At 39.6% G+C, this 20,622-nt stretch overlaps 1 long non-coding RNA gene across 3 annotated transcripts; it reads left to right on the top strand.

Moving 5' to 3' along the window:
* The first annotated feature begins 994 nt into the window (after window positions 1-994).
* Window positions 995-16,965, top strand: LOC119248665 (uncharacterized). Of its 3 annotated transcripts, none has more exons than XR_008550770.1 (3): window positions 995-1,729; window positions 9,582-9,704; window positions 16,582-16,965. It is a non-coding gene; the product is annotated as an uncharacterized LOC119248665 (long non-coding RNA). The 3 variants fall into 3 exon arrangements; XR_005125989.2 differs by having other exon boundaries at window positions 995-1,691; XR_008550771.1 differs by lacking the exon at window positions 16,582-16,965 and adding an exon at window positions 16,010-16,056 and having other exon boundaries at window positions 995-1,691.
* The last annotated feature ends 3,657 nt before the right edge of the window (window positions 16,966-20,622 follow it).

Genomic DNA, 20,622 nt, shown 5'->3' on the forward strand with positions numbered 1-20,622 from the left:
CGTGTTCAAACTACAAATCAACGTCTCACGTGAGGAATCCCAGCGCCTCAATTAGAGTGGGTTTGGGGGGGGGAGCGAGCGCTAGGCGGGGGAGGGGAGGGGAAACGAGATTGGGCGAGGGGCCCGGCGGGAGGGGGAGGAAGGGAAAAGGCTGAAGGAGCCGCAGCCGGGGCGCGCGGGAGGGGCCGGCTGTCACGACGCGAGTTTGGAAAGGGTTATCTGGTCGGGGCGGGCCCCGCGGGGGCGGGGAGGGAGAGCAAGCTTTAAAAAAAAAAAGAAAAGAAAAGAGGTGCGGGTGGAGGGTGCTAACTAGGCAATGCTTCAGCTCTCGCGGCCGCAGTTTTCCATATGCAATTGTTGGAGGTGATGAACAAATCAGAGAGTCGCGATCCCGAACTCGCCCCGCGGCTCTGATGACAGACGTGCAGCCCCGGCCGAGCCCAAAGCACGTTTTCGGGGCGGGCAGGGGCGGAAACGCGCGGGGCTGCAGCGGCGGGAGAGGCGGGCGGCGCGCCCCACCCCGCACCCCGCCCCGCACCCCGCCCCGCACCCCCTCCAGGCGCGGGCGCGGCGCGGCGGGCCGTGGGGGATGGGCGGCCGCGGGCCCGGGGCGGGCGTCTGGGCGACACCTCCTCCGCCCCGCCGGCTCGCGGGGGCTCTCGGCTTCGCGTTTGCCATTGGCTGCGCGACTCAGAAAAGGCTCCGGGATAAATGAGGCGGGGGGCGGGCTTGGCCTCGGGTGGGGGAGGGGAGGGGCGGGGAGGGGAGGGCAGGGGCGGGGGTTCGGGCTCGGGCTTGGGGGCGTGTGGGGCCGCCGAGGCCCGGGGAGAGCGGGCAAAGTGGGAAAAGTCGGTGTTTAAAGGAAACGATTTCTTCCTGGAGTTTGTGAAGGGGGTGTTGGGGGAGGCTGGTACTTTTATTTAAATTATTTTAGTTGGAGAACTTGGGACTCTTCAAAACAGGAAGACCGCTCTGCCTTCCCCCTAGGTGGTATTCGCACTTGAGAAATTGTTCTTGTCTCCTTCTGCCTGTTTTCTGCCCGCATTTGGTCATGAGAACTGATCCTGCTTCCCCCTGTGTGTAATGAGCACAATGGTGGGTGTGTGGGAAAAGGGTCTGGGCCCGGTGGAGCCTTCCTGGGCCAGCAGATTGTGGGCTGCAGGAGGAATACGGAAATGAGCACAGTTCTGGGGGAAATCGCCAAGTGTCGTTTCAGGATTGTGTGCTCTGCTCAGGCTTCATTTGCACCAGATACTTGTGGCATATTTTTAACAAGTATTTCATGGGAAAGATAGAAAATGCTGTTTTTTCAGTGAATGGAGTTCTATGTAGGATGGAAATATAAACAATCTTCAATGCTAGCTCTAGTGGAGCCATTCATTACTTAGAACGATTACAATGTACTGTATGCTAAAAAAGATACTGTGATTTACATTGTGACATCTTCAGTAATTATGACATTTGATAGAATTTGTTTCCCTTGGTCATACCTGTAGATGTCATTTAAAAGTGTATGTTTTCCAATTAAAAGACGAATGGTAGTTACTTTTTAAAAATACATGGGAATGACTGTGTGATAACAAAGAGTATTCACTTTTTTTTCTTTTAAAAGGAACTTATTTTTCAATTTTGAGTTAAGGAACCGGAAGGTGTCAGATCACCATTTCAGATGCAACTGTGCTCTCGAACAGGTTTGTCTTTCCTGCCAACCAAATCCAACCTTTAAAGCGTAAGCTCACTTTTACAATATTTTCATTCACATTTAACTTAGTAAATTGTTCTTTCTGATATAGAAGAACAAACTCTGTTTTTGTGTATTACTATTTAGCCCTGTGTTTTCTACCTTCAAAGAACATTTTGGTGGGGAAATTTTAAGTTTATACTTTAGGTTTAACTTTTTTAAAGAGCTTAGCCTTCCTTTTGTTTTTAAAAGCAAACATGGGTTCTAAAAAAGGATGAATTTTTTATGACTTGTGTGGTATGCAAACTAAGTATCAAAAGTTATTAATTTATTTTTCATGTACCTGTTGCATGTGATCAACAACTGTATGCAGTAATATTTTTCATTTAGTAATATTTGTTTTTCTAAATAACATCTCAATTTTACAGAATAGCCTGTTGATCATTTAACTTCTAGTAATTTTTTATAAGGACAAATTTCATATCTACAGCTTGTTTGCACAGTCAATTGAAAAGTGTCTTCTGGATTGTTGGCTGGGTTTTCTCTTATTAAAACCGAGACCTTAAGGAAATATCTACTTCCAAAGCATGGGGTAAATTGTTTATTTTCCATAAATACTAGCCCATGCTTGTCTGTCACTATCAAACAAATCTAACAGCTGGAATTGAAAACAAGTGTGTGCTGTTTTGGTGAAATATGTTTCTGGGGCTCTTGTGAACTTAATCTGTGTATTATTGTAACCAAACTGGATACTCCCGTTAACGACCTTAAAAACATACACGAATTATGCAAGCTCAAACATCAAAAAGAGAGGGGCATAATTCCAAGTATCCCTTCCAAGCTTTGGAGGGTAAGTACACTCAATGACTAAATAAGAAGAGCATGGGTAGTTGTTTTTGGTTTTGACTAGCATTTCAAGCGCAAAAATACCTGATAGATTTTCAAGAACGAAAAGGTCAATCTAACTTCCAGCTTTGTGATAGGTTTCACACAAGAAATTTGCTGTGTATATGGGCTACTCCAAATTCTTCTGAAGCAGTTGCAGTTCTTAATGTGAACTCCATGAAGAAAGGATTCCCACCCATTGTATATGCTCTGTTGCTGCTGAGTCCCTCCAACTGAGAGCCTGTTTACTCTTTGGACAGCTGCACCTCCTCCTTATCCGCTGACCTAAGGATGATAAAAATGTTTCTTGTGGTTCAATGTAACACTAATGAAGAGAAACTGTGTGTAGTAGGTCCTTTACCCACGCTGTACCCCAGGGTCATGAGCGAAGACAGACCAGGTAAAGGCGGTGGGTATATTGGCCATTCTCGGTGTTTCCCCCTCACTCCCTGCTGGCCGTAAGCAGGAGCCCTTCTCTCGGGTGGACACGCAGAGCCGCCGCTTCGCCTGGGCCTCGTAGGGGGCATTTCTTAACCGTTTTTGTTCCTTCACACAGCTATCCAGGATCTGCTCTGTTCAAGCCAGATACATGATAAGTGGTAATGTGGTTGTCCCCTCTCTTCAGGATCTGCCTTCATTTATTTGGTTTACAATAAAAAATGGTGCCCCAGCAGAGAAGATGGGGCTGTTTCCTTTTCCCCCTGGCTCTGCCTGGAGAGAGAGGGCGGGATCCTTGCAGCTCACGGGGGAAGATCCATCGTCGGCCGGCGGCTCGCGTCGAAGGCCCTCGACCACTGAGCGGCCCCGACCCCGCTGCGAGCCGGGCGCCTTCGGCCCCGCCTCGCGTCCTGTCCCTCCGCGCGCAGCAGCGTGGACGGCTTAGACGTGGGGGCTGGGAAGAGCCCGCAGCGTCCCCCGCGGCGCTGCCCACCTGAGGTCCTCCCGCGGGGGCGAGCCAGGTGGCGCGCGGCCGGCCACCCTCCCGCACCTCCGGCCTGGCTCCAGTGGGCCGGCGGGCCCCCCGGTGCCGGGGGATGCTCGGTACCCACGAAGAAAGCCCGCAAAGAGCCCTCGCTGGACCCGGCGCCTCCGCCGGGGGCGGGGCGGGGACAGGCGCGCAAACGCGGCCCCGGGGCGGGGCTCCCGCGCGCCACTGGGGCCGACTCGACGAGCCCAAGTTGAGCAAGCGGCGTGGAGAGAGACACCGCCCCTGGCGGGGGAGGGGTGGGGGCTCCCCGTCTTGCGATTGGTGGGCAGAAGGGGCCTATCCCCGTCGCCTCCCTCCGCCAGCCGTTTGCTGGTCTCCATTCATTGGCCCCCGAGCCGTCCCTGCATTTCCATCTTTTGTGGCGCGAAAATAACCCTTTGCTCCCTCTTGTTGGTTTTGTTGAGGGATGAAATTAGGTTCCCCTCTTCATGGTCTCGTTTTTCCTGCCCTTTAACTGCGAGCCCCCGGCCCCAAACCCAAAGGAGGTAACTAAGAAGGAGCAGCTCTGCTCGCCCCCGTGGAGCGGCCCCCGCCCCGGCCGCGTGCTGCCCGCAGAGCGCGCTCCCTTCCCCCCGTGCCGCTCCCGAGGTCGGGGGTGTGCGCTGTGCTCAGCATCTGGGGTCGCAAAGTTTCCCTGCCCGTCTGCAACATCTTAGCATTTGTGCGTCTTTTTTTTTTTTTTGGTTAAAACAGCAAAACACATTTCCAGATGCCTACACTTTCCTGGGCTTCTTGAGAAATTCACCCATTCTGCCCCCTCCCTTCCCAGCCCCCTTTGTGGTCCACAGGGTTGTTTTAAGTAAAACCAAACAAACCCCTCCGAAAGAAAAGCAAACGAAAAATTCCGGGTAAAATCAACTATGCCGAGGCCACGTTTTCGTTGAAGCTGCCCTAAGAGCAGAAGAAGCTTGAGACCGACCTTGAAGGATTTGCGATTTCCGTAGCTGAAATGTTCTAAATTTACTGACGTTTGGTGGACGCGGTGAGGGGAGAAAAAAATAAACATGAATTTAGCTTGGAAAATCACAAAGCAAACGAAATAATCGTTTAATTTGATTTTTGAAAAGCAAACATCTGTAGTGGTGTATTCTAGATAGTGGTATCTTTAGTGCGTTAAACTTATAGAAATAAACGTCTATTGGTCTTCACAAAATTAAAGATCACAACTCTGGGCATGACAGAAAAGAGGGAAGTATAAATTTGGTATAGCTAATTTCATAACAGACTTTTTCAGTTCTTTCATTATCTAGAGAAAAGAAAATGTACCAGTTAAAAATATAATAATAACCTGTTCACGTGAGATTTCATTGTTCATTTTTCAAGTCGACAAAATATTTGATTTGGTAAAAACCAATAAAACGACAGTTTCCCAGTATGTATTGAAAGCGTTCACAGAATTAGTTTAAATCAGTGAGTTCAATTTTCTGTCTTAACTCTTATCTAGTAATCTTCCAAAGTTCTTTTGGAAAACTGTTCCTTGTTCAGTTCTGTACTATTTGGTTTTAGTCTCTAAAAGTCAACTAACTGAAGTAACAAATTGACATTTGCCAAAGTAGAAAAAAAATTACTTTTGAAACAACCTTTCAAAACTGACCCAGTTAAGAAAACCTATTTTAAAATACATATTTTGTTTACACTTTGCATACTTCAAATGCATTTCATTAATGTGAAGTATATGTTTTCATATAAAATTATTTCTCAGAACCATCAAAGTAACTTACAAATGGTTTCTTTTGAGTTGAACAAATAAATTGAAGCTGAAAGAAAGTTTATGTTATAAATGCTAAAGATTATATTGTTAATAATTTAGATAACCCTTAAACCTAAGAAATTTTAAATGTGAGACATGCTTATTTATAAAATACTAAGTTGGGGTTTGTATATATTCTGCAATTTTTATATTCTGAAAATGAGGGGGAAATAGTAGAGAAATTTTTAATTGTAAGAATTAAGTTTCCAAATTAATCTAGACAAGCCAAGACACTAAAGCTTATATTTTCAAATGTTTTCTCAATTCAAAGATTTGTATAATCAGTATTTTTAAAGAAAACCTTTGTTCTGGTTGAAAGAAAATGATTTTTTTAAACTTTCAACTACTAAGTCTGGAATTATATTTTTAATCTTCCTGGAAAATTTTATACAGAATTGTTAAAGTAATAGAAAAACATGATTCCTTTCATTATGATTATCTCCTTTATCTTACTGTTTCATTTGGGTGAAACTTTGAAAAATTGGTTTGTTAATACTATTCTTCTAGAAGGTGGGAGGGATGATACCTTTAGTGAAAAGACTCTTTGGTATTTGGTTTGTACATAAGTATTTGCAGTCCAGCCATAGAAAACAAAGAAGATAAGCATTTGATTGTGGGGGGAAGGGTATGGGCTGGCTGAGAAGAGTTGAGTATTTAAAACTGTTTCCTGGTTGCAACTGATTTATTCTTCAGGTTCCCTTGCTAAGACTGGAGGAATGGTGGAAGAGAGAGAATGTATTAATTAATGGAGTAAAATGGGACAGTAATCCAAGCATGAAATCCTACTGGAAAGAACAATAAGAACCTACTCTCCTCACTAAAGTAATAAAAAAACAAAGCACATGCTGAAGTTATAGCTAGTCTTCAGCAATTTCTAACACATTCATTTAAAAGACCCATCTTAGGTTGCTATTTTCATATCTGGATCCTTTGTTTTCTTGACCTTTTTTTTTCCAGAATACCCTTGTGAAATTAGGAAATTAAAGTCCCCTAAATAAAACCAACAGGTTTCGTGACATATATGTACAAATAAGCTCCTTTTTTGGTGATTTTCTGAGACAAACTGATGAATTCTTCATGCTGTCTGTAAATGGAATGTAGATTTTTAATTTTAATAAGGCATAGTATATTTGTAAATTCCTTACTTGCAAGAATAATAGCAGATCATTACCATTTCCACTTTGACTCATTAAAATTCATTTTCTTGAGTTCAATTTACATTTTGGTCCTGAACTTCTCTTGCATGTTGATCCCAGCTTTAGAAAGGAAAGCATAAGGCTAAATGAGGAGTTTTTAAATTATTTCAAAACATCTCAGCTAACATTCATAAGATACAGCAGAAAAACATTAGACCTAATCTATCATCTCTATCAAAATTGAAACTGTAAAAGATTTATCTTAAAATCCATGTCCAACACTTCTGTTGAAACAGTGACTTCTTTTTTGCTTAAAAATATAAAAGTTCATCATGCTCTTGTTACTTTTCTCAATTTACTTAGCAATTATTTTTAAATTGACAGGCTGATGTAAAGATAATTTAATACCAATAATTGAACCTATTTGACAATGTCACCTTATTTGGGATAGGGATTGTCTTGTGCCAATCATTGAAGTAATTTTCCTTTTTTCTAAGTTATATTATTTGCAGGGTAAACTATTCATGTTTTGTTTGATTTTCCTAGCACCTTCCAACACTTGGAGAATAATTTTAAACTAACTACATCTTACTCTGTAAAATAGTTTTTGTAAAGATTTTTTTAAATGTGTACAATTTGATACAAACGAGTATGAAACGTATTATTATTTAATATTTTCCAAAAACTAACATAACTCTATGGTTCCCTTTTCTAATTCTTCTAATTCTAATCAATTCTAATTCTAACCTGGATATTAATAATCTAATTCATAAAAGGGACACTAACAATGGTCATAAAAGTCAAGAAAACATATCAAATTTGTTACATCATAAATAGGGAGGTTCCTATAATAGTGTTAACATTTTCTTATGGGACAATTAAATACAGAATGATGTCACCATCTTTTGTTTTCATTTGTTGAAAATTGCCTAGGATGTTGTACCTTGGTTCTATTAAAACATCTTCTATGGTAACTTCTTAGCTCTTATTATTTCATTATTGCCAAGATATAATGGCATTTTTGGTTTTCATTTAAATTAATGGCCATCCGTTACAAAAACAAATAGAAAATAAACTGAAAAGTAAAAAATTTGGGTGTAGTACTCTATAGGTGTTTACCTGTGGCAACCTTAGAGACACATTCAAAATTTATTATAGTACAAAGCAAATACTGTGACCTTTAAAAACAAATCAAATTCAATTTTGTGTGCAATATTAATAAACAACAACAAAAAGTAATAGTTTTTATCCAGTGAAATAGACAGTAGGGTTAAAGGTAACATTATTCAACAAAGGCAGATATTACAGTGGAGGGCAGTTTTGCCTGGTATGGAATGTAGTCTGTGTGCAGTTGGACAGGAGAGGATATGCATATATTCTAGCTGAGAAGTCCTTTGTGAAGATTTGTGAAGGAGTAAAGCAAGATAGAACTTGTTCTATCTTGTGTTCAAATTCTGAGGTGGCAAGTTAAAACAAGAAAGGTAAGCATTATTGTATTACTTTTTTTCCTTAACTTTCTTTAATAGGATGTTTTTAAAGTTGAGAGAATAGTAACAATACAGATTGAATTAGAAGTAGGATGCTATCAGTACATCAATATTAGAATATTAGAATTTAAAGCAAATGTTTTAAATTTTATCTTTCATGCCTTGTTTTCTATTTAAAAAACTTATTACATATACAAAATATTCAATGACATGATTAAAACAAATAAAAATTTCATGGAAGTAATATGGTCACATATTTTTGCAGTTTTAAATTTTACTTACAAAATTAGAAGTTACTATCAAAGTCTTTTCTGTTTAGTTGTTTCATCACATCTATTTGTGCACAAGATCTATAAAGGGACACTTTATTTTGAGTAGAGTAAGTAGCATTATTTGAGAGAATGTCCCTGCTTTGCTGCTGTTGTGAAAGCAAGTGTTTTTTGAAACTTAAATATGGAGAAAAGACTCAAATTTTTAAGTTAAAGCTGGGTTTTATTATTTCCTGTTTTTTTCTTTATTTATTGAGGGATAGGGAACTTCGTTAAGCCAGAATGTTGTTTTAGGGATGACCACCAATAGATTTTTCAGTGGCTGTAAATGAATGTTGTTTCAATCAATGATAGCTCTTCCTTTTACTGTTATTGTAACAGATTTTCTGTCCTTCACAAAGTAGGGTGTAGGTAAAAGTCAAGGTACACTAAAAAACAATTATTTTAACACTTTTAGTTATTAAACAGATGGAGAATGACCATTACTTTATAAAGAAACAAAAGTTTGTTTTCATTAGAACAAATGATGCATTTACTTTCTCTCCTTATTTCTACCAATGTTCTACTAATATGATAATAACTGAATTACTCTTGGATATGGCAGTTAATAGTAATAGTTATCTTAAAGCTGGATGGGAAAGATTAAAAAAACAAGGAAAAAATGATGTTTTGGCAACTCTTGAATAAGTTTTTTTTAAAAATGCTTCTTTCTACAACTAAATCCAATAATGAAGCTTAGAGTTTTATTGTTTAAACTCTGTAACCATTAAAACTTGAATGTATTGTCAAAATGTTATTACTTAATTACCATAGAAAGAATCTCTTTAATAGGTTGTGGTTTCTTGTAATATACTTTGTATGTGATATAAACAATTCATTTTTAAAGATTTTTTTATGTTTCTTTATAGTAAATTCAAGAGCATGAAAGTAAAACTGAACACTATTAGTTATTTTATAAAAATCTGTTTTCCATGGATTAAAATATGGTTATTTTCCTTCTGATTGTTCTGGGAAAGCTTAAAATATGACCAAATAAAAGTTGACAGAATCAAAGCATTTATAGTATCATAAAACAGGTTTTTCTGATTTAAAAAAAGATAATCTTAAAGGTAATTTAAGGAGACTGAAGTATCTTAATTTTATATATATATATGTCACTGGTTGCATACTTATACTTCATACATGTCCATCATCTCAGTTACTTAATCCAATTAAAGTTGGATATCCAAACAAATTCACTTTGAAAGCAATACAATTTATGCGAATAGCCACAGAGTGCCACTATCAAAGTGATTAAGTAATGTAATGTAGACTCTGGATTTTTAATTCTGCTATGGATATACCAATATAAATATGCACACAAATTATTGTTTTCAAAAATCCAGGCTGAATGGAGGTGCAGTCAAGAAGGCAGACTGTGGTGGAAAGGGAAGTCAAAGTGTTTAAAACACTTGTAACAGGAAAAGGATGTGTGCACCGGAAGATACCTAGATTCACTATAGTAAACAGTAAGTCACAATTTCTCTGAAATTTAATTTCAGTAGTTATGATTTTTGTCTCTGGAAATCTAAACACTCTCTATTTAGTGGAAAGAGGAAAGGGATTGAGGCACTCTATATTAGAGCCCAGTACTGAAAGACTCAAAAGTGGGAAAATGTCTACTCCTTTTTTTATATATTCCAAAATTTTAGCTACTTTGTATAAAGACACTAGGGGGTTAGTTTGTACTTAATTAGGAAATTGGACAGAATATCTTCTCTTTTATATGACTTTCAGTTAAGTCTGTTTCATAATAAAACAATTCTATAATTTGAGGGCTGAAAGGATTATTAGGGATCTGCTTGATTCCCATTTTACAGCTAAAGAAACTGAGTCCAAAGAAGATGAATGCAAATAGACACAGCAATTTAGATACAGGATTGAGATGTGTTCATCACTGAGTGAAACCATGTAACAATCCTGAAAGATAGTAATAAATAGCTTTCCTATTTTTGGTAATAGTAAAACAGACCTGGGACCTCCCTGGTGGCATAGGGGTTAAGTCTCAGTGCTATCACCAATGGCCTGAGTTCCATCCCATCCAGGGAGCTAACCCACATATGAAACAGCAGACTTCTGTTCCCCCACTGCTCTCCTCAGCAGTGTATTTCAGTAAATCTGCCTGTTCTGCTCCCCAGTCTTGTCTCTGGTGAATCCTCTCATCCCTCGCACCTCTCATCTATACTCCAGTTCTTCTTTTTTTTTTAAAAAAAAAAGATTTAGGGCCTCCCGGGTGGCGCAGCGGTCGAGCGAGCGCTGGGTTGCGAAGCTGCCCGCGGCCTCTGCGGCGCTGGTTCGATCCCCGGCTGCTCCCCGGCCACCGGAGGAGGGTCCCACATGGCGCGCAGACCTCTCCTGCCGCCCGCTGCACCCCTCAGCAGTGTACTTCGGTTCTTCTGCCTGCTCTGCTCCCTGCTCTGGCTCTGGTGAATTCTCTCACCCTCCCGCGCTTCTGACTGTACCCAGTGCATGTATAAACAAAACAAACAAACAAATAAATAAAAATAAAACATGCCTCTATAAAAAAAAGAAAAAAGATTTAAAAAAAAATATTTAGTTATTTATGCATACAAGAACTGGGGTACAGGCCAGAGGTATGGAGGGGTGAGAGGACTAACCAGAGACAGAGTGGGGAACAGAACAGGCAGACTGACTGAAACACACTGCTGAGGGGAGCAGTGGGCAAGACATGAGGTCTGCTGTGCCATGTGGGTGTCTCCCTGGCCAGGCATCAAACTCGTGCTGCAGAGGCTGCAGATAGCTTCATAGTTCTGTGCTTAACCCCTGGTGCTACCAGGGAGGCCCAAATAAATAAATATTAAAAAAAAAAAAAACCCAAAGATGTTAGAATAATTTTTAAAAAATAATAAAATACAGGGCCTCCCCAGTGGCGCAGTGGTTGAGCGCTGGGTTGCGAAGCTGCCTGCCGCCTCTGCAGTGCTGGTTCTATCCCCGGCTACCGGGTGAGGGTCCCACATGGCGCGCAGACCCCTCCTGCCGCCCGCTGCTCCCCTCAGCAGTGTACTTCGGTCCTTCTGCCTGCTCTGCTCCCCGCTCTGGCTCTGGTGAATTCTCTCACCCTCCCGCGCTTCTGATTGTACCCAGTGCTTGTATAAATAAATTAAAAAAAAAATCTTTAATAAAAAAAATAAAATAAAATACAACAGAACTAAGGTGAGGTTTGTCCAGACCCAGTATCATTACTTTATCCTAAACAAAGGATCTGCATGTTATTGAAAGCTAATGGCAAAAGTTTTGAGAATAGAACAGATCTTAAAAAGAAAAATATTGGCCTGGTTCATCTCAGTCACTTTGGTCAGGATCTCAAGTAGTTCTATGTGAAAGGCTGGTATGGAAGAAGATTCCCATGATTTCTTTAACCTGTGATTTCTCATAAGCTTAATTCAAGGTCCAACGCTACATCAGAACCCCTAGGAGCTAGGGAGTCTGCATTAGTGTATACCTCATATGCTCTGAGCAGTAAGCTAAGAAATACCTTCTCATATCAAACTTTTAAAACATTATGCTTAGAAATGCTCCAAATTAATAATACTTTATCAGTAGGCTGGAATTTTATTTTCTCTTTGTTCTAGTGAATATTCAGGGTGAGGGGCACTCTATTACATTCTACCTGCCTACCTATCCATCTAGCCACATAGATCCTCTGTGGTATAGCTCAAACTTTCTTCCTCTCCTATCTCTATCTGCTGAATTGTCAAAGAACATGTTACAGAAACTCAACCTCCCTCTCGCTCTTATATATGCTCACACCAGTATGGGGTGGTGGTCACTGGCCATAAATCTTCCTGACTTCCCTGCCCTAGCAGCCTGTTCTAACAGCCTGCTCTAGTCCTTAGATGTTCCTTAGAATTAGAGGCTGAACTTTATTAACTTTGTTTATCTGTATATCTGTTATCTTCACAAACTGGATGCCACCATGGCGCCTGTTTTCTATGTGTGTAACTGACCCTGCTGTGACCCTGGGTCAGTCTTTTTCACCTCTTTGGCTTTTGTTTTCACATCTGTAGATAGTTAAACCATTTATACCTTCCTTTACCTTTTTCACAATGGCAGGGTACTGAGTAGACTTCTGCAAATATTTGCAAAATTTAGTTTTCCAAAAAAAGACTAAGGCTAAGAATATCAATGAAGTTACTGGATCACTTTAGAAAACTCTATAAAATGCAATAGGGGAAGGAATTACTACCTGATGCAGGGAGGGATGTTTTGTTCCATGTAACCATTATAAGAGGGAAGAAAGCCCGCTCAAATAACCACCACTAAGGAACAGTTGGGGAAAGCAGAATAGAAATGAAAATCTATCCCTTGTAAAGGAATCTTTACTGATGCTGACCACTAACATAAGACAATGTCCTGACTAAAAGTTGTAAGAAATTTGTTTCTATTCTCTAAACAAATGAATTTATTTTCATAAAAGATTTCCTTGTGTTAGAATACTCTGAGTTCATGAGAGCTCAAATAAGAAATTATTACCATCATGTATAATTTATGGATTTAAAGGGGAAAAAAGGAAACAAAAATGTCAAAATTACAAAACTGCCAAGTCATATGTCAAATTACTCCTTCAATGTGAAGGTTTTACTAATAATTGGATCTGAACTTTAAATTAGATTTCTAACTGCTTCCCTTTGATTTCTGAAGAATGTATCAATTAGGGTATTTTAATTTATAGAAACAAATTATAGATAGTTAGAACAAAAACTGGAACCTTTTGAGACCAACTGGAAGATATCATTAGATTTAGACTATATATGTTTAATTTAAAGAATTTAAAGTGCTTAGCTTAAATAACCATGTGTACTTATATTCCTGATGGTTTCTTGAAATGGTCTATAAGAATTACCTTTAAAAATAGACATAAAATGTTCATTTGTGCTACAGTGATTATCTCTGGATTGGACTTCTCCCCTCTGGGGTTGACACATTCAATCTGAGTAACATATAAGAGGATCTTTTCCATAGAATTAAAGAACTTCATCAGAGTTGCTCCTTTTTGCAAAATAGCTGTAGCAGTGGTGCCTTACAAAAACTAACAAAAACAAGATTAGCAGGGCTCATTTAAGAGAAAAAAAAATCCTGCATTTGAATCTACATTTTAAATATTTGAAATTAGCCTGATTATTGACTCAAACTTTCATACAATGTGATTGTAATATTGCAGTGTTTTCATCTGTTTAATTCACTCTCATAAAATGGAGAAGCTTGATGTAGCAAACAGTGATTTAAGAGCCATTTCTTATTTCTCATTTATTTAAAATAATAAATTGGAAAGCAAAAAAAATGCTGCTCATAAGAATTTATTGAAAGAGATTTTGCTGATACTTTCACCTATGGTAGTTCACATTTTTATAGTGACTAAAATTTTCAGAATCAAAGCAAATCGAAAGGATATTTCGTTAACAGATTTTATGTAAAAGTGAGTGAAGACTCTAAATGGTGACTTAGCAGAAAAGATTATTTAGCATATTTACTTTTTAGCTCTAAGTGCTTATAAGATTAAAAAAATTTAGCCTGACCCTTTTGTGCTTACATTACAAATAATAATTAGGATACAAGATATTTATTGTATAAAACTTTTATTCTACAAGTTTTGAAATATATCTTTAATGAGAAAAATTGATACAGTCTAAAATCAGGATGAGAAAACAGAATGGGAACAAACTGGGGGAGGGTTTGTTCTTTTAATTTCTGAACTATTACTTTTTCAGTTAATGTACTTCATGTCCTTGACACATTCAAAGGTAGACACATTGTGCACTTCATATTTTTTTTTAAGATTTATTTATGTATACAAGAGCTGGGGTACAGGCCAGAGATGTGGAGGGTGAGAGGACCCACCAGAGACAGAGTGGGGAACAGAACAGTCAGACTACTGAAATACACTGCTGTGGGGAGCAGCGGGCCAGACAGGAGAGGTCAAATGCAGATATTTTTTGGTCTGTGTTGCTCACTGCTAAATTTCCACTACCTGAAATTATGTCTGCATATGGTATATACTCCATAAATATTTATTGGGTGAATGCCTGCTACCATCTCACATCCAACCTTCTATGAAGAAGGTATTGGAAGTTGTTTGACATACAAAAACTAGGGGTTTTGTGCAAATACATACTCACTTCACCCTCTGAAAGCCATGTGGTGCCCTATTTCAAAGAAAAAACTAGCTACTTTGGGACTGAAAATATAGTCAAAACTTTTTAAGCAAACTATGTTAGAACTCTATAGTTTTCATAATTCATATTAGTCAATTTGTACATCAGTCATCAGTACAATTATCTCAGATAAAGCATCACAAACAATTTGTCACTTCATATACGTGGACTAACTTTTTAAAAAAAAGGATAGAGGGCCTCCCCGGTGGCGCAACGGTTGAGCGCTGGGTTGCAAAGCTGCCCGCGGCCTCTGCAGCGCCGGTTCGATCCCCGGCTGCTCCCCGGCCACCAGAGGAGGGTCCCACATGGCGCGCAGACCTCTCCTGCCGCCCGCTGCTCCCCTCAGCAGTGTACTTCGGTCCTTCTGCCTGCTCTGCTCCCCGCTCTGGCTCTGGTGAATTCTCTCACCCTCCCGCGCTTCTGACTGTACCCAGTGCATGTATAAAAAAAACAAAACAAACAAACAAACAAATAAATAATATGCCTCTATTAAAAAAATAAAACAAAAATAAAAAAAGGATAGAGAGCAGAAATGAATAAAAAGGAAACTTTTAAAGACTTCTATGATTTTTGTTACATTGGCAAATACACTGAGTAAACATGAGGTTTTTATGATATGATGCTAATGATGTAGCCTTTTGACATACTCCTATTTGTAGAGGAAAATGGCAAAATTGTCATGAAAAAGAGCTAGCCTGTGACCTAATAAACCTCTTAAACAATAATTCTTGGGTTAAAAATGTAAAGTTCATGAGAACCTCAAATAAATGATCAAATGGGGCCTCCCTGGTGGTGCAAGGAGTTAAGACGCAATCTATGAAGCTGTCCGCAGCCTCTGCAGTGCAAGTTTGATCCGCGGCTGGCCAGGGAGAAACCCACATGGCTCAGCAGACCTCTCCTGTCTCGCCTGCTGCTCCCCTCAGCAGTGTACTTAGGTCAATCTGTCTGTTCTGTTCCCCACTCTGTCTCCGGTGAATCCTCTCACCCCCCTGCATCTCTGGCCTGTACCCCAGATCTTATATGCATAAATAAATAAATATTTTTTAAAAATGATCAAATGGTATTCTCGAAAATTAAAATAAACTTATTTCACTTCCCTTTTAGCTATAATTTCAGATAGTGAACTATAACCTTTGATTTTTATGGAATTCTTAATTTTTACATTTTTAATTTCTTGATGCACACTATCAAAGAGTTAGCATTATCCAAAATATAGTGGTAAAATATCATAAGATTTCATTGTGTGGTTACCTAACAATGTATATAATCCCTTGATTTTGAAAATGATGACTATAACATAGCTTTTTCTGAAAAGACATTTTATGTATTGGGCATAATTTGAACTGGATTTGTTCAAGTCTGAAATTCTCTCTCTGGTAAGTGTCATCAAAAAACATTTGATGAAACAGTGTTTATTTATTTATTCAACAAATATTTGTAACTCCCAAAGAAAGGTGTAGAGCACTGTGAAAGAGATTGATACATAAGGTGTGGTCTTTACCCTTAAAGAAGTAGTGTATACATGTTGTTTATGTAATGATTGAAGTATCAGTGATGTATCCAGGATGCCCTTAATTTCTTCTTCTTTTTTTTTCTTTAAGTCCTGTGCCACCAGGGAGGCCCGTAGCATCGCATTTTAAAGCTTTGATTTGAGAATTTATCAAAAGCCCTTCTTGAACATATCTAAATGATATGGAAATATCAAAATTACAAAAAAAAAACAATACTTGTATCAAATAAAATATTTTTGAGAAATTGTTGTCAACCAGAGATTTCTTGGGTTGTCTGAACAGAGATTGGCAATAAGCAGCCACAAGCTCACTTCCCTAACTCCTAAAGGACTTTCTTTCCCCCAAGATCGCAAAGATTGAAAGCAAGCTTTCCAATTCTAAATAGCAGGGGGATGAACAAGTTCACGCTGATCCCACCCATTTCTTCTGGCAATTTTTGAACCTCAATTATATAGTTGTTGTTTTGATTTGCTGTATTTTATTGTCCTGGTTTCCTCAGTCTAGACTTGTAAAATTCTCATTGATAGATTCCTTTCCTTTGATCATTTGCTGCCTTTTCCAAGATTTGTTCTCCTTTTATTGTTTTTGTAGCAATATTCATACAAACATGGATTTCTTACAATTTTTTGAAAGTACCTCTTCTATTTTCTGTCTTGTTTCAGTCATCTGTGAATAGCCCACAGGAAGAGAAGATTTCAAGCTTTTTCAGCTACATTTCAGACTGCTGTTTAAATGCAACGATATTTGATAAGTCTTCGATCTTTGTGCAGTTTAGTGGTTATTATTCCAGAGCCAAGCTCTTCACATTTCCTCTTCCCCTTTATCTAGGCTGAAGCTTGTCTTGTACTCATGTTCTTGGGCAAATAGGTAGAGGAAAAAAAATACATAATTGTTGACCAGTGTATTGAAGTGATGAGTAGAAATTATATCAGTTGATTACCATATTCCCAGAGGCAAATACTCTTACCTACTGATGATGTTGCACACAAGTTTGGCCTTACACATTTATCTGACTGTTCCTTAATTTGAAAATGAGGGGACTGGAATAAAAGATCTTTAAAGTTCTTAAAAGCTCTAAAATTTTACTGATTCTCTTAAAACAGGAAACTGTTACCCCAAGGATGACTTCCTTAACAGTTTAGTTTTCTGCATTCAATATTTAAGATTGCCTAGAGAAACTTATAACCAATTAATTATAATGAGGTTGATTCTGCTGAGAAGAAATGCAGAATATGCTAAAGGATGGTAAATCTCCATTTGTAATTGTAATTGTAAATCTCCATTTGAACTTGGACAGGGAATATTTCAGAGATTTTTGTACTCTGTTTGTAGCATAACTCTTTTTTTTTTTTTAAACCTCACTTACAAATAAAGTTAAATGAGGGATGAGTATCTAGCATCATTTAAAAAAAAAATCACCATTTGTCCTTATTAAAATATACAATTCAGGGCCTCCCTGATGGCGCAAGGGGTTAAGACAAAACCTATAAAGCTGTCCACAGCCTCTGCAGCATAAGTTCGATCCCCTGGCCAGCCAGGGAGCTACCCACATGGTGCAGCAGACCTCTCCTGGCTCCCCCACTTCTCCCCTCAGCAGTGTACTTCATTTAATCTGCCTGTTCTGTTCCCCACTCTGTCCTAGTGAATCCTCTCATGCCCCACACCTGTGGCCTGTACCCCAGCTCTTGTATGCATAAATAAATAAATCTTAAAAAAAAACATACAATTAAAAAAAATAAAATATACAATTCAGTAGCATTTGATACTTTTACAATGTTGTATGACCATCACCCCTAGCTAGAGTTATAGAAAATTTTCATCACCTCCAAAGGAAGCCCTGAGGGGCTTAACATCTAACATTATATTGGTTTCAGGTATACAACATAATGATTCAATGTTTGCATACAATGTGAAATTATCTTGAATTACTTTTAAGAGGGGGCAGACGTATTTTAGGACACGTGCACATTTACTCTTCTGATTTCAGTACTTATACACTTAAACATGAATGCTATTCTTAGTACTCACTTTCACTTACATGTAGGCTGAAACCACTAAGATTCAAGAAATTTAAACTAATTACAATTATACCTTGAGAATACATGGAGCATTAAGTAATGAGATACAGTTCTATGATACAGTATTCTTATCTGTTATATTTTGGTTTTATCTCATGTTTGATCTTCTTAAATCTTTTTACTTTTTGGCTTATATAGTACACAATATATTACTGTTTGCATTTTTCTCACAATATGAAACTAGAATTTACTTTCCAAAGGATTAATCTGTACTAGACATTGGTCTATTTCTAGACTTTTATTCTGTTTTACTCATCTGCCTGGCTATTCAAGGACTACTGCACCACTGTTTTAGTTAGGCGGTTTTTTGTTATTTTCGATATCTGGCAAAAAGAGTCTCTGTCTGTAGCTCTTCTCCCCTGTCCCTAAGTACTTCCCTTGCCCAGATTTTTCATAGCTATTCCAGAAGGTTCAGCTCTGCAAGTGAACTTTAGACTCATATTATCTATCTCCTAGGCAGGGGGAGGAACTTGGACAGGGAATATTTCAGAAATTTTTGTACTCTGTTTAATTTTGCTGTGTTTAATTAAACTGTTCTTAATTAATAAAGGTTATACCTTTTAAAAGCTTGTTCAAGGGCCTCCCCTGGTGGCGCAGCGGTTGAGTGCTAGGCTGTGAAGCTGCCTGCAGCCTCTGTAGCGCTGGTTTGATCCCAGGCGGCCGGTGAGTGTCCCACATGGCTCACAGACCTCTCCTGCCACGCCCGCTGTTACCCTCAGCAGTGTATTTTGTCAGTCTACCCGTTCTGTTCCCTGCTCTGGCTCTGGTGAATGCTCTCACCCTCCCACACTTCTGACTGTACCCAATGCTTGTATAAATAAATAAATAAATAAATCTTTTTATAAAAATAAAAATAAAAACTTGTTCAAATAGGTGAACTGTGGTGCATTTATATATATTTTGGGAAGAACTGACACCTATATGATTTTATGTTATTTTTTTTTAAACTTTTTTTTTAAAGATTTATTTATCCATTCATACAAGAACCAGGGTACAGGCCAGATACACGGGAGGGTGAGAGGATTCACCAGAGACAGAGCGGGGAACAGAACAGGCAGACTGACGAAATACACTGCTGAGGGGAGCAGCGGGCGAGACAGGAGAGGTCTGCTGCACCATGTGGGATTCTCCCTGGCCTGCTGGGATCGAACTGGTTCTGCAGAGGCTGCAGACAGCTTCACAGCACTGTGCTCAACTGCCTGGGCCACCAGGGGAGGCCCATAAAGATTTATTTTATTTATGCATACAAGAGCTGGGGAATAGGCCAGAGGTTTTGGAGGTGGGAGGATTCACCAGAGACAGACTGTTGAGGAGAACAGGCAGAATGATTGAAATACAATGCCGAGGGGATCATTGGGTGAGACAGGAGAGATCTGCTGAGCCATGGGGTTTAGCTACCTGGAGGGGGATCGAACTCCTGCTGCAGTAGCTACAGATAGCTTCATCGTGCTGAGGCAACCTCTTGCACCACCAGGGAGGCCCTGTATTTTTTTTTTTTATTTAAGATTTCTTTCTTTCTTTTCTTTTCTTTATACAAGCACTGGGCACAGTCAGAAGCGCGGGAGGGTGAGAGAATTCACCAGAGCCAGAGCGGGGAGCAGAGCAGGCAGAAGGACCGAAGCACACTGCTGAGGGGAGCAGTGGGCGGCAGGAGAGGTCTGCGGGCCATGTGGGACCCTCCTCAGGTGGCCTGGGAACAGCCGGTGATCGACCCGGCGCTGCAGAGGCTGCGGGCAGCTTCGCAACCCAGCGCTCAACCGTTGCGCCACCGGGGAGGCCCCCTGTATTTGCTTTTAAATGTGCTTACTTGCTGATATTTATTCAGAATTTTATTAATACTCACGTGACCTTTTAGTTTTTATGTGTGTGCTACCTTTATTAAGTTTAGATATACATGCTAAAATTGCTTCACAAGGGCCTCCCTGGTGGCGCAAGGGGTTAAGATGCAACATATGAAGCTATCCGCAGCCACCACAGCATGAGTTCGATCCCTGGCTAGCCAGGGAGTTACCCACATGGTGCAGCAGACCTCTCCTGACTCGCCTGCTGCTCCCCTCAGCAGTGTATTTCAGTCAATCTGCCTGTTCTGTTCCCAACTCTGTCTCTGGTGAATCTTCTCACCCTCCACACCTCTGGCCTGTACCCCAGTTCTTATATGCATAAATAAATAAATCTTTAAAAAACATTGCTTCACAAAACAATTCGTGATTTTTTTTTTGTTATATGAGACAATTTGGATAATATTGTTTTTTTTTTAAAGATTTATTTATTTATGCATACAAGAATTGGGGTAAAGGCCAGAGGTGCAGGGGGTGAGAGGATTCACCAGCGACAGAATGGGGAACAGAACAGGCAGACTGACTGAAATACACTGCTGAGGGGAGCAGCTGGGGAGACAGGAGAGGTCTGCTGAGCCATGTAGCTTGCTGGGGTTCTGAACTCCTCCTTCAGAGGCCATAAACAGCTTCACAGTGCTGTGCTTAACCCGTTGAGCCACCAGGAGGCCCCTGGATAATCTAGTTTTTGAAGTTTTGTTAGAATTGCCCATTGAGATCAAGTGGATGTGGTGCTTTTTCCTAATTTTGTTCTTTAATACATTTATCTGTTTCTTCTAGAAATTACCTT

Source organism: Talpa occidentalis, unplaced genomic scaffold, assembly GCF_014898055.3.
Source record: "Talpa occidentalis isolate TD23 unplaced genomic scaffold, MPIMG_talOcc4v2.1, whole genome shotgun sequence".
In the NCBI taxonomy this organism is placed as follows: domain Eukaryota; kingdom Metazoa; phylum Chordata; class Mammalia; order Eulipotyphla; family Talpidae; genus Talpa; species Talpa occidentalis.